The sequence below is a fragment of the Cebus imitator genome, unplaced genomic scaffold (genome assembly GCF_001604975.1).
Source record: "Cebus imitator isolate Cc_AM_T3 unplaced genomic scaffold, Cebus_imitator-1.0 Scaffold852, whole genome shotgun sequence".
Taxonomy (NCBI): Eukaryota; Metazoa; Chordata; class Mammalia; order Primates; family Cebidae; genus Cebus; species Cebus imitator.
Genome location: NW_016108167.1, coordinates 39,462 through 59,709, shown reverse-complemented (window position 1 = coordinate 59,709; position 20,248 = coordinate 39,462).

The window sequence follows — 20,248 nt, the reverse complement described above, 5'->3', positions numbered from 1 at the left end:
TGCTTGTCGACGTACAATTGTTCTAACACTGTTTGTTACAAGCACTATCGTTTCTCCATTTAATTGCCTTAACACCTTCGTTGAAAGCAATTGACCATCTATGTAATTGTCTGTATCTGGGTTTCTATTTTGTTTGACTGATTTATTTAACTACCTTTTTTTTTTAATTCATCATTTTTTGAGACAAAGTCTAACCCTGTCGCCCAGGCTGGAGTGCAGTGGTGCAATCTTGGCTCACTGCAACCTTCGCCTCCTGGGTTCAAGCAATTCTCCTGCCTAAGCCTCCCTTATCTATCTTTAGACCAATACCATACTGACTTGCTTACAGTAGCTTTACCTGTCTTGAAATCATGTAGTCAAATTCTTCGACTTTGTTCTCCTCAATCAAAATTGTTTTCATTGTGCTAGGTTCTTGGCATTTCCATGTACATTTCAGAATTCACTTGTAAATGTAGACAAAAAGTCAGTGGGATATTTGATTGAGGTTGCATTGAGTCTATAGATCAACTTATAGATAATTGATATCTTAACAATATTGGGTCTTCTGATGCATGAACATGACATATTATTTCATTTATTTTGGTTAGTGGTTCTCCATTAAGGGTAATTGTGCATCACAAGGGACATTTGACAGTATTTAGACACAAAAACTAGAGCATCAGAGTCCCTTGGCTGTACTCACAGTCTTGTGCTTACAGTCTATGATCCCATTCTTCCAGGAGGTTTGCTCCCAGAACTGGTGATATAAAGAAGGAAAGCAGCAGTATGAGCACTTTGAGGGCTAAGCAATGGGATAATATCTTTCTAAGGGAGCAATTAAATAAACTTCATTTGGCCTTTAATGGATATGAGTTTCAAGTGGCTTCCTGGCCCTTCTTCTGTTGGCCCCTTTGCTAACATGTGAAGACTTTCTTTATGCTCAATCTAATTCAGCTACCATGGGCCACATCACCAGTGCTCATTGTGTTCTATAAATCCTAATGTTTTCATTAATCTGAAGGGAAGAAGCAGTATACGCAAGAGGACTTTCTTATAAATTCAGTTGGAAAGTGTCTTGAAATTTGTCTTTTTATTTTTTTAATGATGCTACTGGCTTTGTCAGCAACGTTTTTATTTTTATTATTTATTTATTTATTATTTATTTTGAGATGGAGTTTTGCTCTTGTTGCCAAGGCTGGAGTGCAGTGGCACGATCTTGACTCACTATAACCCCCTCCTCCCAGGTTCAAGCCATTCTCCTGCCTCAGCCTCCCAAGTAGCTGGGATTACAGGCATGCACCACCATGCCCAGCTAATTTTGTATTTTAAGTAGAGACGGGGTTTCGCCATGTTGGACAGGCTGGTTTCGAACTCCTGACCTCAAGTGATTCACCTGCCTTGGCCTCCCAAAGTGCTGGGATTATAGGTGTGAGCCACCGTGCTCGGCCAAAATTTGTCTTTTTAAAAACATCTGTGTCTTTTTTAATGCTATAACATTCTTACACGTATCTTTGATTAAATCTCCAGCTTATTATAATGATATCTAAATTCTAAAGAGCCAATTCTAGTTATACGAGTATGACCTTAAAGTAAGGGAATACAATTTTGATTTGTCTGTTATTTTGTCAGAGTTAAGCATTTAAAACAGTAAGGTAGATCTCAGAGCCACCACTGTTAAAAATAAGTGAATGAATAAATAAATAAATAAAGTAGAAAGAAGAGACAAAGACCCAACCCTTTCAAAATGAAAAATGAATTTTAAATGTAAGGTTATATGCCTATTACCTAATGCTGAGACCACCATTGCATAAATGAATGAATAGAACTAAGTAAACTTCTTCCCCCACAGATTTACCAGTTTAACCGTTTTAAGTGCACAGCTCAGATGTTGCATTAGGTACATTCATATTACTATGCAACAAATACCACCATCCATCTCCAGAATTTTCTCTTCTTCCCAAATTGAAACTATATCCATTAAATAATAGCCACTCATTCTCCCTCCCCCACCTTCTGGTAACCACTATTCTACTTTCTGTCTCCATGAATTTGACTACTCTATCTACTTCATATAAGTGGAATCATGTATTTGTCCTTTTGTGTTCAGCTTATTTCACTTGGCATCATCTCTTTTAGGGTCATCCGTGTTGTAGCATGTGTTGTAATTACGTATACTTTTGTATGTGAGATAGAGTCTTACTCTATCACCCAGGCTGGAGTGCAGTGGCACAATCATGGCCCACTGAAGCTTTGACCTCCTGGGTTCAACAGATCCTCCCACCCCGGTCTCCCAAATAGCTGGTATTACGGGCAATTTTTTTTTTTTATTTTTTTTGTAGAGATGGGGTCTCACTTTGTTGCTCAGGCATATAATTATGTACCTTTTAAAAGACCAAATAATATTCCATTGTATGTTTATACAACATTTTATTAATACATTCATCTATTGATGGAAATTTCAGTTGTTTCTACCTTTTGCCACTGTGAATAATGCTGCAAAAGATATGGATGTACAAATGTCTGTTTGTGTCCCTGCTTGCAATTCTTTTGGGTATATACTCAGAAGAGGGATTGCTACATACAGGCATTGATCGACTTACGACCTATGCAACTTACGACAATTCGACTTTACGACCACAATCGCTAGCCACGACTGCTCCGCGTCTGGCAGCGCAAACGTTGCCCAGCTGGGCGTACGACAGTGCGGACCAGCTTCCGGCAGCACTACCATCTCCGCATGCATACAGCCTACTCAACTTACGACCAAATCGTGTTACGACCGTTCTGTCGGAACCAATCATGGTCGTAAGTCGAGCACTAGCTGTATATGGTAATTCTATATTTAATTTTCTTAGAACTACCATACTGTTCTCTACAGCAGCTGCACCATTTTACATTCCCACCAATGATGTACAAGCGTTTCAGTTTCCCCATATCTTCATGAACACTATTATTTTCTGTTTTTGTTTTTTAAAATAATTCCCATCCTAATGGTTATAAAGTGAAATGTCATTGTGGTTTTGATTTGCATTTCCTTACTTATTAGTGATGTAAAAGTTATTTTTAAGGTTTCATATTTACTGACATAGTTACCATTTCCAGGATTCTTCATTCGTTTGTTTAATTCTACATTTTCTTCTGGTATCACTTTCCTTCTGCCTGAAAGAATTTCTTTAATTTTTCTTATTCTTGCGCAGATTTGCTGGTGGGAACATTCTTTTAGCTTTTGTATGCGAAAAAGTCCTTATTTCACCTTCATGTTTGAAAGATATTCTTGCTGGTTATCAGGACTGACAACATACTTTGTGGGGCTCAATGCAAAATGAAAATGTAGAGCCCTCCATTCAAACATTATTAAGAATTTCAAATCATCAACAACAGAGTATTAAACCAAGCACAGTCCTTCTGAGTGCAAAGCCCTGTGTGACTACACAGGTTGTACACACAAGAAACCCACTCTGCTGGTTATAGAATTCCAGGTGGCTGCTCTGTTTTTTTTCCTTTAGTTCTTTGAAGATATTGCTCTGTTGTTTAATTTTCAAGTTCTGCTCTCATCTTATCCATGTTCCTCTCTATATAATGGGTTTTTTTCTCCTGAATACTTAGACATTTTTCTGTTTATCACCGATCTTAAGTAATTTGATTAAAATGTCCCTGGGTGTGGTTATTTTCATGTTTCTTGTGCTTTGGGTTTGTTAAGCTTACTGGATCTGTGTGTTTACCATTTTCATTACAGTTGGACAATTTTCAGCCATTATTTTTTCAAAAATTTGTGTTTTCCCTTATAAGTCCTTTACTTTGGGGACTTCAATTACATATATATGTATGTTAGATCATTTAAATTGTTCCCATTGATCACTGATGCTGTGTTCACTTTTTGTCTTCCTTCTCTTCGTGTTTTATTTTTGGATCATTTTTATTGCTATGTCTTTAAGTTCACTAACTTTTTTCCCTACATTGTCTAATCTGTTGTTAATTCCATCCAGTGTATTCTTCATCTCAGATACTGTCTTTTTCATCTCTAGAAGTTTGTAACTTTCGTGCATTAATTTTTCTTTTCTTTTTTTTTTTTTTTTTTTGAGATGGAGTTTCAGTCTTATCACCCAGACGAGAGTGAAATGGAGTGATCTTGGCTCACTGCAACTTGCAGTCTCTGCCTTCTGGGTACAAGCAATTCTTCTGTCTCAGACTCCTGAGTAGCTGGGATTACAGGCACCCACCACCATGCCCAGCTAATTTTTGTATTCTTAACAGACGGGGTTTCACCATGTTGGCCAGTCTGATCTCGAACTCCTGACCTCAGGTGATCTGCCTGCCTCAGACTCCCAAAGTGCTGGGATTACAGGAGTGAGCCACTGTGCCTGGCCTATGTATTAATATTTAACTTCATTTGATCAATCTTTGTTCTACTTTCTTGAACATTTGAAATACTATAATACAATTCAAACATTTGTTTTGTTCTGAGTGTGTTTCTAGTGATTGATTTTTCTCTTCATTTTGAGTACTATTTCCTGGTTCTTTGCACACCTGGTAATTTTTTTGATTTGATGCCACACACTGAACATTTTACATATTCGGTGTTAGTTTTGTATTCCTGTAAATATTATTGAGCTTTATTCTAGGTCACAGTTAAGTTAGTTTTTAAGCTTCATTATGGGGAATCCAAGCAGCTTTTTAAAGATGATTAATTTTCCTCATTACTTAGGTGTTACTCTTCTGAATACTCTACCCAATATCCTGTTATGTATGAGGCTTTTCCCAATTTAGTAGATGATGAAACAAACTATTTCCAGCCTTGTGTGAGCCAAGAGGATTGTCCAATCTGATTCCCTTGTGTGATTCTTACCCCAACTTTGATAGTTTCCTGATACAAATGTACTGATCAGTACTCAGTTGAATATTCAGGGATACCCTCCACAGATCTCCGGAATTTTCTCTCCTTTCTGGTAGTCTTCCCCATGACCTCTGGCTGCCTTGGCCTTCTCAAATCCCAGCATGATCTCTTCAACTCAGGGAGACCACCAGGCTCTGCCTGGATTTCCTCTCTACTGTTACCACCTGTGAGCTCCTAGGCGGTTAAGTAGGACAGTTGTATGGCTTACTTTGCTTTTTTCTCTCTTCCCTTGGATAACTTTCCTATGTTGTCTGATATCTGGTGCCTGAAAATCATTATTTTATATACTTTGTCTTATTTTTTAGTGATTTATGTCAGGGGTGAAGGGGAATGAATACAAACCCTATTACTGCATGCTGTCTGGAAGTAGAAGTGTCTTTCTAGACATATTATAAATTAGTAGTGTTCAACCCCAACTACATATTAGAATTATCTGGAGGAGGTCTTTAAAAAGCTGATGTAAAAGCTTCACTCCAGACCAATTAAATTAGACTTTTTCTGATTGAGGTCTTAGCATCACTGTACTTTAAAGGCACTATAGCTTTTCTCAGGTACAGCAGGGTTAAATAACCTGTGTATTCAAGAAAGCGTTGCATTTGTAAACCATTCTGAGAAACGTCTGTGTTCTGTCATTGCAACTATGACACAGAGGTGGCTGGCTTTTATTTTTGATAGTGAGGAGTTACAGGTTTTAAAGAAGAGTCTGGCAGATACAGACGTTGTTTTAGAGTCATGAGTGTAGCAACCATGTAGGAGATGGGCTCATGTAAACTGAGGGAAGAGACGGGGTCACAGAGAAACCGTTGTGAGTGGTCCAGAGCCAAACACAGGCACTCGTATTGGGAATGGTGAAGAAGAGACAGGTTGGAGAATTTGAGTTAGAATTGACAGGATTTTTTGATCAATTGAGTGTGGGAAATGAGGGAGATGGTGGAAACAAGTATTACTCTCCAGTTTATTACTCAAAACAAGTAAACTCTCTCTGAACAAATTCCTAGGCCAGACAGTGAATAGTAATTTCATTAACTGAGACAGATAATATGGTACGAGAAGCAGGTGTCGGGGACATGAGAGAATTAATTTAGTTTGGGATATCCAAAAGGACATGTCCTATAGAACTGTCTCCTGACCTCTAATTTCTTCTGAATCACAGGACAGGGAAGACATTTTAAACATATACTTTTAGTATATTGTATAATTTAGAACAGATGTATTTTTCTTCTTTTGACTTAATATTGAAATCCATTTATAGCTCTTAAACAAACATCAGGGATTGCTGCAAGAAAGTAGATGTCAGCCAGGTGCGGTTGCTCACGCTTGTAATCCCAGCACTTTGGGAGGCCAGGGTGGGTGTATCACCTGAGGTCAGGAGTTCAAGACTAGCCTGGCCAAAATGGTGAAACCTCATCTCTACTAAAAATACAAAAAATTAGCTGAGCGTGGTGGTGGGCACCTGTAATCCCAGCTACTTGGGAGGGTGAGGCAGGAGAATCGCTTGAACCCGGGAGGTGAAGGTTGCAGTGAGCCGAGATTGCACCATTGTACTCCAGCCTGGGTAACAAGAGCGAAACTCCATCANAAACCAACAGCAACAACTTAAATCAAACTATTTTTTCTCGAATATCCAAATTATTACAAGGAGAGGAAACACACTACTATTGAGGGAAATAAGAATTTTCTGCTGGCCATGGTGGCTCACACCTGTAATCCCAGCACTTTGGGAGGCTGAGGTGAGAGAATCACTTGAGGTCAGGAGTTTGAGGCCACCCTGACCAACATGGTGAAACCTCATCTCTACTAAAAATATAAAATCAGCCAGGTGTGGTGGTGCATGTCTGCAATCCCAGCTACTTGGGAGGGAGAGGCAGGAGAATCGCTTGAACTTGGGAAGCGGAGGTTGCAATGGGCCAGAATTGTACCATTGCACTCCAGCCTAGGAAACAAGAGCAAACCCCGCCTTAAAAAAAAAAAAAAAAAAAAAGAAAGAGAAAGAAAGAAAGAAGTTGTCTTCTAGATGATGACAAACTATCAAGTCAGACATTACTGCAGACTTGGTTTGGTTTTTTGGCTGTGGGTTTATCCATTCCTCCCTTCTTTGGACAACAACCCTACTTTTTTGGGGGGAGAGTGGGGAGAATTGCCTTTTTTGCTATGGTTTATGGTGTTGGTGAGGAGTTTGGTTAAGGTAGCCTGAGCTAAATGATGATCTTGAGACCCACACGAGGATGGTCTGATTTTATGAGCCTTGCATTATCAGTGCAGCAACATAAGAGCAGAAAAAAGTGGCCAGAACCAATTGGCCCCTTCTTGCTACCTAGAACTTTATTGCTTCCCCTATTCCTGCCCCTTTTGAGCCTGTCCTTTTGAGTCTTCAACTGTTCCTTTGATTCTGTAGGTCTTCTCTTCCACTAAATCCTATTTTTAAAAAACAGCATAGCTGGAGTCTGTTCACTGATCTTTCCAAAAGGTATATATGGAGTGTCAGGCACAATACTAGGTGCTAGAATAAAATGAGGAACAAGATTATTGGATAAAGGCTCTACTCTCACCAGTTTAAGTTTAATGAAGTTGTAGTAGGCCTGGTGAGGATATAGACAGAAAACAAATAAATACATATACATATAAAGTGATTTCTGATATTAATAAAGTTTATTAAAAAATAAACTTTGTTAGAGAGGCATTGAAGCAGGAAGTGAAAGAACTGCAAAGCCCTTCAGGTAGAAATAAGCTATTTGAGGAACAAAATGAACAGTGCAGCTGGAGCATAATAAGTAAGATGAGGGGCAGAGGTGAACCTGAGCCAGGTCACCTGAGACCTCATAGGCCATGGTAAGAAGTGGATGTTATTCTAAGGACATTGGGAAGCCAATGAAGGTTTAAAGCAGGAACATCATATGATCTGAAAAATGTTAAAAAGTCACTTTGCTATTGGAGAACTGAACTTAGGAGGCCAAGAGTGGAAGGAAGGGAGCTGCTTTGTGGGCTGTTCCAGTAAATAGCACCAACAGGAGATCACAGTGATTTACCGCACGGTGGTAGCAGTGGGGCTTGTAAGAAGAAAAGGCCTGGGCCTTCTAGCACGTAACTTGGTACCCTGCAGATCCTGAAAACAAAACCAACAAATAAGATCACTGAGGGGTAAAGAGAGATCTCTTCGTTGTTGGGTCTTTCTATTAAGCTGTGTTTGAAGCCTCTGTTTGGGGTTCTTTGTTTCACCCTAGCGGAGATTTTCTCCCCACTCATTACGAGGGTGGGAGTTAGATGGTGGGACAGAGTTAGAGGTCACTCAAATGAAAAGAACCCCGGATAATATTAAAAATATCTTCACACAGGGTTGCATATGGCGACCAAATGGGTAGTGCCCACGGTGGGGAGGGTAGCAGATATGGTGGTGGTATTCCTCAAGGCCAGGGGTCCCCAGCCCCCAGACCATGGACTGATACCGGCCCACGGCCTGTTAGGACCCGGGCTGCACAGCAGGAGGTGAGTGGCAGGCCAGCGAGGAACATTACCCCTGAGCTCCACCTCCCGCCCATCTGCAGATCAGCAGCAGCATTAGATTCTCATAGGAATGCGAATCCTATTGTGAAATGAGCATATGAGGGATCTAGGCTGCCTGCACCTTATGAGAATCTAATACCTGATGATCATTCCAAATCCATCTCCCACCCTGTCCATGGAAAAGTTGTCTTCCTTGAAACTGGTTCCTGGTACCAAAAAGGTTGGGGACTGTTGCCCTAGGATTCTTCAGCTTATTTATGAAATTTTCTGTTCTTTTAGTTTTATTCGCTGCAGCCTCGTAGGTATAGGTGATTCATACTAGGTCTTACAGCAGTTCCCAACAGAACTCTGTAAAGATTTTCCATTATGAAACCTGACATCTCGTGGCCGCACTGCTATCTTTATCACCATAACTACATATATACTTACGTGATTAATATTTATCAAGTAAATGACAAATGCTAGGCCCTATCTTAAACATTTTATAAGCATAATAGTATTTAATTGTTACCATAATTCTGTGAGAAAGATGCTATCATGATCCCCAGTTTTATGCAGAGGTTAAGAACTTTGACAAGATCACACAGTTAAGAAATGGTAGAGGTTGTGTTTAATTGGTAGGTGTTGATTTTCTGTTTTGGTGTATATTAGAGTAATTATTTTTCTGCATCTTATATGTTTTAAAATTTTTTTCCTAGATTTTCTTTTTGTTTAAAAAGTAAACCAAAACAAAACAAATGAAGACTATAAAACAAAAGCCTTTCATAGGACTTGGACAAAAATGGTATGGTCTCCAAGTTAGCATAACAAGTATGAAAATGTCATCTGTTTAAAAATCATAAGCTGCATGATTAAAATTTGACCTTGTGAGAATTTGCTTTCTAATTTATATGGCACACCACCTTAAGGTCAGCACAGAGAAATATATGACCTGTTTAAAACGAAAGGAAGTGTACCTGGGCACGACAAGAATCTATTAAAAAAGCATCAGAGAGCTCCATATTAAGGTTAATAAAAATAGGTGAACTGCACATTTCAAAAGAGAATCTGGGACACTATTCAAATAACAAAGACTTAAAGCAAGCTGGGCTCACTGCCCGGAATAATGGGCACATGCATTTACAGAATGAGGAGATTCTGTCCACTGTATGCACACTCATTCACACTCACATCTAACCCTGCAACACTAGCTCAGGGAAAGCAGATGCAGTGAAGGAAATCTTAACATGGACAGTGACCCTAGTGTACAAACAAACAATATCAAATTTTAGCATCCTTTTTGTCTCCATGATAGTCTAATCTATAACATCTTTTGGCTATATAAACCTTGACTTCGAAATCTCCAAATAAACATTTCAACCAAAATGTGCAGCTGTACTGCATTTCAGCAAGAAAGATTTTCATTGTTTGCACATATCTTCAAAAAGAAAAAAAAGTGTGTTTGGTAGTAATTGAAAGCACATTCTTGAGTAAGAATGCTTTGGTGGTATATTCTATAGACTGGGAAAGGTCCTACTTATCACTCCCAAATTTTCACCATGCATCTAGTTTCCTAATGTGCAGCCTTAAAAAACTGCTCTGACTTCTTTGTCTTTCTTTACTATAGAGAGAATAATAGCTTCTTTGTGAATGGGAGGGCTAGGTTTCTAACTCTGCAGAATGGCCTTGGATTGAGGAAAGGTTCAGAAGTCTGTGTGTTGGTCTATTACTATTACTGCATACCAAATCACCCCAGTGGCTGAAAACTATGAGTATTTAGAACTCACAGTTTTGGAGGATCAGAAATCTGGGAGCAGCTTAGCTAGGTAGAATTGCCTCAAGTTCTCTCACGAGGTTGCAGTCAAGCACGCAGCTGGGGCTGCTGTCATCTCAAGATTCCACATGGGCTGAAGGATCCGCTTCCAGTCTCAGGCACATAGAATTCGGCAGGCTTTAGTTCCTGTCCAAACTATAGGTCTGCTTTAACACGGTAGCTTCGTTCCCCCAGCACGACTGATCTAAAAGAGAGCATGCATATTCAAGATGGACGCGCCACAGTTGTTTTTGCTTCTTAAAAAAATAAGCTGATCTCAGAAGTGACATCCCATCCCTACTGCCTTACTGTAGTCATTAGAAATGAATACTAGATCCATCCCAGACTTGAGAGGGAATTATACAAAGGTTTGATGACCAGGGATCACTGGGGACGAACTTAAAGATGGCCTATCACAGTCGGCATTCATTACCTGAGCTGCTGTGTAGCAGAGGAGCAGAACTAGTTCCCTCCCTTTCTTCTTCTGGAACAAGGCTGGTACAAACTAAGCTCAAAAGGGAAGGGGAAGTATAAGCAGAGCTGAGGCTGAAGACTACGCCGAGCTAGGTAAGCCTCGTTAAAGATTTTCATCTGTATCCTCAGAACAGTAACAACCTCAGGTCTACTTGCTGAGTCATCACTTCAACCCCCCCAGAAGACATTGCTGGCAGTGACTGGCCCTGGGACTTCAGCTGTCTTCTTGCATGCTTTAAAGGCTGAGGTTCACATCTATGGCTCCAGTGTCCTATCTGAGGGCAGGTTAAAAAAGTGACATGAGGGACTCAAGACTAGAGAAGTGGTTGGCCCTGTGAGGCAGGCACATGAATAGTTTGAGAGGCAAGAAGTCAGGCTCCACGTTCCCACCATGAGGCACTAGGAAGCCATAGAAGAAAAATGCAAATGCCACATGCCTATAGGCACCTGGCAGGTAGCATAAATAAGTGAACCTGCTCAGGTGTAAGGGCACAGGGAATAGTGTTGGCGACTGTGACTCTGACTGTGACTTTCTGGACCATTGACCAAACAAAATACATACGTGAGTGAGGGCAAGTCTTTAGGACAGTACCACCAGCAGGGGGCACGTGCAGATGGTTTTCATTGTCTCTAAATCAGGTTTGGTGCTTGGTGCTGAGCAGCTATTTACAGTCAAGAGGCTCCGGTTTGAATTATCCTACACCACTTGAATTCACTACAGGCTGCATGGAGGGAGCAGCATGGCCGCTTTGATTTCTGGAACCACCTGTAGACGATGTGAAAAGAAGAATAGAGGTGAGGCGGATTTGGTTTTGGAGGCGAGTGAGCAGGTGCCTCTAAATGAGAGTTGGGGCTCAAGGTTTTCTTAAAAAGATAAGATTCCTGAACAATTGCACTCACATTAGTGCCAACTCATAAGGTCACCTGTTCTTTTTTCCCTCTCCCATTATCTCCCCTTTCCACCCCATTCTACCCTCTCCATGATGCCCTAAACATCACAGAAATTTGCCCTTGAGACATAATACTATTTGGAAGGAGGTTGGAAAAGCTGGTCTTGGCTCAGAGAGTTGCTTTTACCTTGTGGTATCTTAAAGGTCCAACCGTTCATAACAGGCAAAGAGCTGTTGCCAACAGGGTCAGCAGAACATAGCACTAGAGAGCACCAGAGGAAATGCCTCTAAGGATTTGGCTTTTGGCACATCATCTGGGGATGAACAAGTTGGGTCTGGACTAGGATGAATCAAGTAAGACACTCGCTGAATCATGAAAATGCAGGGTTAGATCCTGTGTTTATTTAAAGTTTTAATATTTTGTTCATGGTGGACTTTTTTGCATTTTTTTTCTAAAATATTACATTAAAATACTATTTATCTTGATTACTGAGTTTTTGGCACCCTTTACATTTTGAACCTCAGGTGAGTGCCTTGCTCCTCTCATCCTACTTCCAGCCCTGAACACCTTCACAGTGGAATCAGTCTGAACCAGTTGATCTGGTCCATCAGCACCAGGCCCTTCTGGTTTGGATTTTTTCCCCCTCCCTCTATCTCCTGAGAATGTACTGAAGCCAACAAATAAAGGATGCAATAATTCTCTTGTATATACCACAAACTCTGAGCTTCGGCCAGCTTGGGTAACTTTTGTCTGAAGATTATTTGGGCTGAAAAGAATTATGGTGGTTAATGTTGGATGTGTGTGTTCTTTTACCAAACGGATGTAATTTCCAATGTCATTAGTATTTTTCTGATTGTTTTGTTTTGGTTTTTGAGACAGGGGCTGGCTCTTTCACCCAGGCTGGAGCACAGTGGCATGATCTCCAGGGACTGTGGCCTCTGCCTCCCTGGCTCAAGCATTTTCCCACCTCAGCCTCCTGCGTAGCTGGGACTGCAGATGTGCACACCACACCTGGCTAATTTTTCTGTATTTTTTGCAGAGATGGGTTTCACCATGTTGCCCAGGCTGGTCTTGAACTATTGTGCTCAAGCGATCTGCCTGCCTCGGCCTCCAATAGTGCTGGGATTACAGGCATGAGCCATAGCACCCTACCCCGATGGCATTAACTCTTAAAGCCACTTGAACGTGGCAAAGATAAAGGATGGTAGAGTTTTGCTCTTCTTTTGTCCAGGATTGCCAAATGTTTGATCCTGTACTCAACAGCTCAGTATTTTGGCGTTTTATATGCTAACATGAAAATGAAAACAAAAGTGAATACACAATGTGAAATTGTTCTCATTAAAATTTCTTCCTCGTCGTGTGAAGTTTTCTGAGGCTGTATCTTGATATTTTTCAATCTTTGTCCTGGAAGAGAGGACAAAACACAGCTGTTCTAAACTGCCAAGGAATTGGCTGGTGCATAGAAAAGGGCGTTTGTCTTTGTTGTATATTTTGCCTTTGTCCTGGGAGCGATTATTTTGACCAGCACTTTTGGTTGTACAGATATGAGCCAAATATCTAGCAGACGGTAGCTCCTGATATTAGTCAAGTAATTCACTGCTGAGACTTCAGATTATGATGTAAAGTGTTCTGCTTAATAGCAATAAAAGCTGACCTGAAAAGGGTGTTATATTCTCTTACATAATATAGTTATTTAAGGATTTCAAATATCCTTAGGAGATACACATTAAATATTTAGAGGTGACAAATCTACATCTTACTCTCAAATGGTTCATCAAAATAATATTAATGATTGTGCGCTTGGTGGTGTGTTTGTGTGTGTGTGCGTGTGTGTGTAATGAGAGAAAACAAATGTGGCGAAATGTTAACAATCTATAAAGGAAGTGAAGGATTTATAGGACTTTATTGTGCTAGTTTTACAACTTTTCTATATGTTGAAAATTTAAATTTTTTCAAGCTGGAAAGTAAAAAAAAAAATCAATGTTACTTTTCACTCATATGTGTGTATGAATGTAAGCTGTTAAATATGGCTTCAGGGACCAGGTAGTAGATGGCGTGATACAAGAAACGAAGGCAAGGACCGTGGCTACAAATGGTGTCTTGTCCTTAGAAATATTTTTTCTTTTTTTTAAGAGACAGGGTCTTGCTCTTTGACGCCCAAGCTGGAGTGCAGTGGTGTGATTACAGCTCACTCTCGGCTCAACTCTGGGCTCAAGTGATCCTCCCACCTGTCTCCAGAGTAGCTAGCTAGCACTACTGGTGTGTAGCACCATGCCCAGATAATTAAAAAAAATTTTTTTTTTTGTAGAGACAAGATCTCGGTATGTTGCACATGCTGTTTTCAAGCTCCGGGCCTTAAGTGATCCCCTTGCCTCGGCCTCCTAAAGTGTTGAGATTACAGGCATGAGCCACTGAACATGGCAGGATTTTTTTTTTTTTTCTAATTCAGAATCCAATCCAAGATCTGAACTAGGATCATGTATTCCATTTAGTTATTGTTATCATTATGGATTTTTAAAGCAGTCTGGATTGATTGACACAGGTTCCATCATTGACTTGTACTGGAACTGCTTGCGCTGTCCTGGAAAATGACTCAGATTTTAGTGATGGCGTGATCGTCATGAATGCCTTGGGAGCTATTTATGAATTTATTACAGTATTGTTTCTGGTTCCAGAAATGTGTTTATCGACCCTAACATCAGTCCCTTCAATTTTTGAGAGCTGATATATATGTTCAAATCAAGGCGAATTATTCATGTAATTCATATGTCTTCCTTTACTATTCCAATCCCCTTTCCAGAAATTTACATACCATATTTCTTGCATGATTTCCCCTCTCCCAACATTGGATACACATAAATAGTGGATGTTGAAAGAATAAGGGGGGTTGTGTGAGTAAATTACCACCAGCTGTCTGAAGGCTTGGTCATAATTTCTTTCCTTGAGGTTTGAGGTTTTTGTTACAGCTGACAGACAAGGCTAACCATTGAAAGGGATGGATCTGAATAAACACACACACACGCACATGCACACGCATATGTGCACACACACACACACTCCTGAAGTCAGATACAAGATGGAGAAAATGTCTACCTTTTCTGCTCCCTAGACCTCCAGCCAGCAAATGAGGAAATCTACTTATTCAGCTTCCTTGCCAATGCTTTGGTCTCACATGATAAATCAGAAAAGATGAGAAATGGAAAATCTGGGTCACTGGCTTAGCCCTAGAGAGCAGTTTGGAGCAGAACTGAAATTAAAATTCATGACTTCTATACGGTATTGGAGTCCTAACTGATACGCAAACTTAATGAAAAATAGCTATGATTTATAGGATGCTTAAAATGTGCTAGACAATGAATTAAACACTTTTCACATATTAGCTCATTTTGTTCTTACAATGGCCCTATTAGGTAGTTATTATCATTAATCTTGTTTTACAAATGAGGAAGCTAAGGCACAGAGTTTAAGTAATGTAGAAAATTGCAAGGCTGGAAATTGACAGAGGAGGAGGATTGGAACCCATCTCCCTGACTGTAGAGCCAGTAATATTAACTGCTTTCCTATGATGCCTGCCAGCAATCTCAGCTGAGCTGCACTGCTCTTCCAGATGAATGGGACCCTAGGCACTCACCCACAGGAGACCAGGGTCCTGTGAGTAAATTACCACCAGCTGTCTGAAGGCTTGCTTGTAATTTCTTTCCTTGAGGTTTGAGGTTTTTGTTGCAGCTGACAGGCAAGGCTAACCATGGAAAGAAATGGATTTGAATAAACACACACACACACACACACACACACACACACACATACACGCACATGAAAATTTTTCCTTCTAACAGTGAAAAATAAAATTGTTTTCATCAATACTATTCTTAAGTTGATTTTTTAATTGACAAATTGTAATTGCATATATTTATGAGGTACAATGTAATGTTTTGATATATGCATACACTGTGGAATGATGAAAACAAGCTAATAATTTTTAAAATTTTAAAATAAAAGCATTGTCTTTGACAATCCCAATATATGATAAAATATTATATTGCCAGCATACTTTAGTACTCTACTCAGATGCTACCCTCTTTAGAAAAACTTCTGCAGGGGAATTTAATTAGTCACTCCCTCCTTCATGTTCTGCTTGGCGTGTACCTTTATTGTAGCGCGTTACCCAGTCTGGTTTGTATTATGGTTTGATGAACGCCTGCCTGGCTTTCCACACCAGATTTTAACACTGAATTTCTGTACTAGATTTTAGCCACACCTAACACATGACCTGTGTTTGTTTAATTAAATGAACTAAGTTAACCAAATTGTCCTTGACTGTTACCAACTGTGGAAATAAAGTCCAGTCCCATGGGCATCAGCTACCTCCGAACTCCCACCTGTTCGCTTAGGAAATGAAGTCTCTTACAAAGTCCCCTGTACCCCACAAATATTTCTTCTTATTATAAGAATTGTTGTCTCTTCTAATCTGCTCCTGGTCCTGATTTTGGTTGTTCTGAGTCACAGCTGGCCCTTTACCTACTATGTGTAGTCTTCAGAGCCACACATCATCCCCTAAACTCTCCTGCCTCACTCCACTCCAGCCACCGAAGGGCAGATCTTTTCATTCTTGTATATATAATAGTTTCTCTCCAGGTTACTTGGACACCCTGGGTAGCCAGGAACATCCATCCAAGCGGCACGTCTGCCCATTAGGTTCCTCTGTTGTGCTAAACAACAATTTGAATTTATAAATTCTATTGAACTGTTTTTCATCAAGTGAAACTCCAGTTTTATTGTACCTAGGAAGCTGCTTCTCTTGCTGCCTATTAGTTAATCCTTCTAAGGCTCTGTTTTCTCTTCTGTAAAAAAGGGTTGCCTTGCTAGGATGCTCCCTTGACATGCTTCACTTATCTTTATTGCCCTGATCACCATCCCACATGTTGTAGTTATTTCTTGACTTATTATCAGTCTATACCAGTAGATTGTAAGCTCCATGAAAACAGGGCCTTTGCTGGGCTTTTCTTAAATGACGATGTCTCTAGAACAAAGAGTAGTGCCTGACACAATGTTTCACGTGAATGAATGAATGAGATAATGCATCAGAAATACTGTGTACATATTAAGGCATTGTCCCAGCTGGCTATTCCTGCATGAACTATCTACTCCAAAATTCAATGGCTTAAAACAAGAAGTAATTTGGACAGGTCTGAGTTCAGCAATTTGTTTTCCCCACGCGGTATTGACTGGGTCACTTGGTGGGGTGTTTAGCGGAAGGCTGGGCTGCTCTGGAGATTCCGGGTAACTTCACTCTTATTCTATGCCTGATGCCTTTAAGGACTGCTGGATGACTTTCCACAAGTGCCCTCAAGACCTCTCCTCTCTATAGCCCCAGCAAGGTAGTTGGATTTCTTTCATGGCACCTCAGTACATCAAGAGCCCTAGTGGAAACTGCAAGGATTTCTATTGCTCAGGTTCAGAAGTTTATGGCCTAGAACAGCATTCTACTGGTCAAGCGAGTCATGAAGGCCAGCTTAGTTCCAAGGGAGGAGAATTAGATTCTACTTCTGAATAAGAGAAGTAGCAAAACAATTGTAGCCATTTTTAATCTACCACATTCCTTTTTCTTTGGCCACAGACGTTATTAACAAAAGCGAAATAAGCTCACCCTCTCCTAAAGCCCTCCAAAGCTTCCTGACATTTACCGCATCAGCATAGAAGTCCACTTTCTCACCATAAACTCAGGTTTAGGTGATGATGAGGCTTCTGGCACTCAGCCCCTTAAGTACAGTCCCTCCTGATCTGCAGTCATTGGACCTCTCACACCCAAGAAACAATGGGACGGAGATCGGATAACTGTGATAGACACTCCCATTCAGAGAGTCAGAGAACAGAGGCGTACAGCAGTCAGGAGTCCACAGCAATTTTGAAATCTAGCTGAGTACATGTTACCACTTTCTTGATTAGGGCCCCGTCCTGCTCCGAGGAGGATTCCCTCTGGCTCTCCATCAGTCCTCTGGGCTCTTGGTTCCCTTCTTCGAGTCATTCTTCTTTATCCCTAAGAAGTAATCTTGTTTTTGGCTAGCTCACTTTCCCAGCCTGCTTCTCTGAGGCAGATTGAGGGTCTAAAGGCATCTTTTCATTCTGTATTCTCTTCATCCTTTTCAGTCCATGCTGGTATAATTCACTTAAAAATGTTACGGCATCTTACGTACTAATCGATGACCAACTCCACTCGGCAAAAGCCACACCCACATTTCATTCTGAAGCCAGCTCTTTTTCACCTTGTTTGGGCTACCTGTGTCTGACATGGGATAACAGAACCTGAAAATTCTTAGAAACTCTTTTGTCCAGTGGAGAGGTCATTGCTCAAGATTTCAGAGGCCTTTTTGTTTAACTAAAAGGATATATGAGGCACACCCTTCATCTTTTTGAGGTCTTAACCATGTGTCTAGCTGTCACATCTTGGATTTTATTTTTGCCTTGAAGCCATTTCTTATATTGAAAGCTCTTCCTGTCTAGAGAGATTGAGGGTGAGAAGCAGTTTGATGTTTGAACCCAGCAAAGTCTGGTCGCACCGCCCTGAATGCACCCAATCTCGTCTGAACCCAGCAAGTCCTGGCCCTTTGTATTTCCTCTGAATTCAGCCTAAAAACCAAATGGCTCTTTTTTTTTAACCCAACTTTTTTTTTTTAGCAATACCTCATCACAATGTGACTAAAAGAAACCTCTTTGTACTTTTGAAATTCTGCTGAAAATCTCCTTAGCCAGATCCTCGCCTTCACTGGGCACCTTTTCTGTTTTCCCACGTTATCAAAGACAATGGTTTCGATAAACTTTCTGCGACTCCATAACACAGGTCGTTTTTCCACCCGCCACCCCATGATGTTTTCTTCACTGTCCCTCACAGTCTCTCCAGCAGTCTCCTCGATGTCCCTCCAGTCTTCACCAACGTTTTTCTCGAGGCCTTTCCAGCTTCTGTGGCAACCAGGTACCAAAGGCATTGCTGTTTGCTTTCAGTTTTTGTTACAGCAACAGTCCACTTTCCAATACCAAATCTAGTTCCAGTTATCTGTTGTTATTTAGTAAACTACTCCAAAACTTAGCACAATAAACAACGTATTATATCTCATGATTTTGGTAATCAATAATTCTAGCATGGCTCAGCAGGGCAAATTTACTCCACAGTGGGCACAGCTAGGGTTGGTCAGTTGTGTCCAGCTGAAGGAAGACCGCTTAACACATAATGCCCGGCACGCTGATGGGAACTGCCGGTTATTGGGCTTAGCGAGGCCCCTCCCCTTGTCATGTAGCCTCATGGCCTCTGCACATGGTTTCTCCGGCATGGTAGTTTGACTTATCCAGCAGCTGAGGCCTTAGAAGACATGTTCCAAGAATCTCACATGGAAACTACAAGGCTTCTTACTTACCTAGCCTTGGCAGTCAGACATCTCTTCTGCTGTATTCTATTAGTCAAGTAAGTCTCTAAGTGTAGCCCATATTAAAGGGAGGAGAGTTAGATTCCATGTCTCAATGGGGGAAGTAGCAAACAATTTGTGGTCATCTTTAATTAAATACAGACACTATATCCTTGATCTTAGAATGATGCCTTTTTGTCTGGAAAGGACATCTTTTTTTAAACCCAAGGTTAGAGAGACAGACACGGAGCTGTGATGGATCAAGAAGACATCATGTTCTGACTAACCAAATGATCACAGGGATCGCTGAAGTGACAGATTCTGCAGACATATTGTCCTCCTATCTAAGTGCCCCGCGAATGTTACTTGTCAAAATTAGGGAAGCGGTATGCAAAATGGTTAGGCAGGCCATTCTGAAACAAAACTGATTGGTTTCAAATCTCAGCTTTGCCATCTATCCGCTTTGTGAATTTAGGCGGTATAATTTACCTCCCTGTTCTCCATATGAGTCATCTGTAAAGTAGAAATTAACTACAGCCTACCTCAAAAGACTGTTGTGAGGATGAAAAGAGTTAGTACACACAAAGCTTTTAAAGGAGGATCTGGCAAAAATATGTTAAACACAGTTATTTTTATTATTGATTTATAAGTTATGGAGTAATCGATATCAATGTCAATAATCCTTTTTACCCAGAATCCAGTTGGAGAGAAGACAGGGAAAATGAATATTAAATTTGAATGAAAGGTGAAAATATCATTGGAATATTTGGAGCTGAGTATAAAGACTGTGACACCTTCTGATTTTTTGTCCCTTATCATCAATTCAGGTATTCCCTGAAGCACAAGAAGTTGACCAAACTAAGAGTGGTGCACTCAGGAAAGAATAACATGAATAGTTTTATTCATCAACATCATTTACCCATATTATTTCCGTTCTAAGCCAGAAAACTGAGAGTAGATACACACATAACAATCCTCGGTTGCAAAATGGGAATAAAAAGCAATGTGTCAGGGTAGGCCAGGTTATGCTTCAGTAATAAATAATCACCAAATCTCACTAACTTACTACCAAAAATGAATTTCTTGCTCATTCCACATGTTCTATTTGGGTTAGCAGGAAGGCTTTGACCATCACAGTAACTCAGAGACCTAGGCTAAGGAAAGCTTCATCTTACATGTATTGATCTTCAAGGATCAATAAAACAGTGGAAACTGAAAAGGGCCAATTTTGTATTGGCTCTTAAAAATGTCTGCATTCGCCGGGTGCGGTGGCTCACGCCTGTAATCCCAGCACTTTGGGAGGCCGAGGCGGGTGGATCA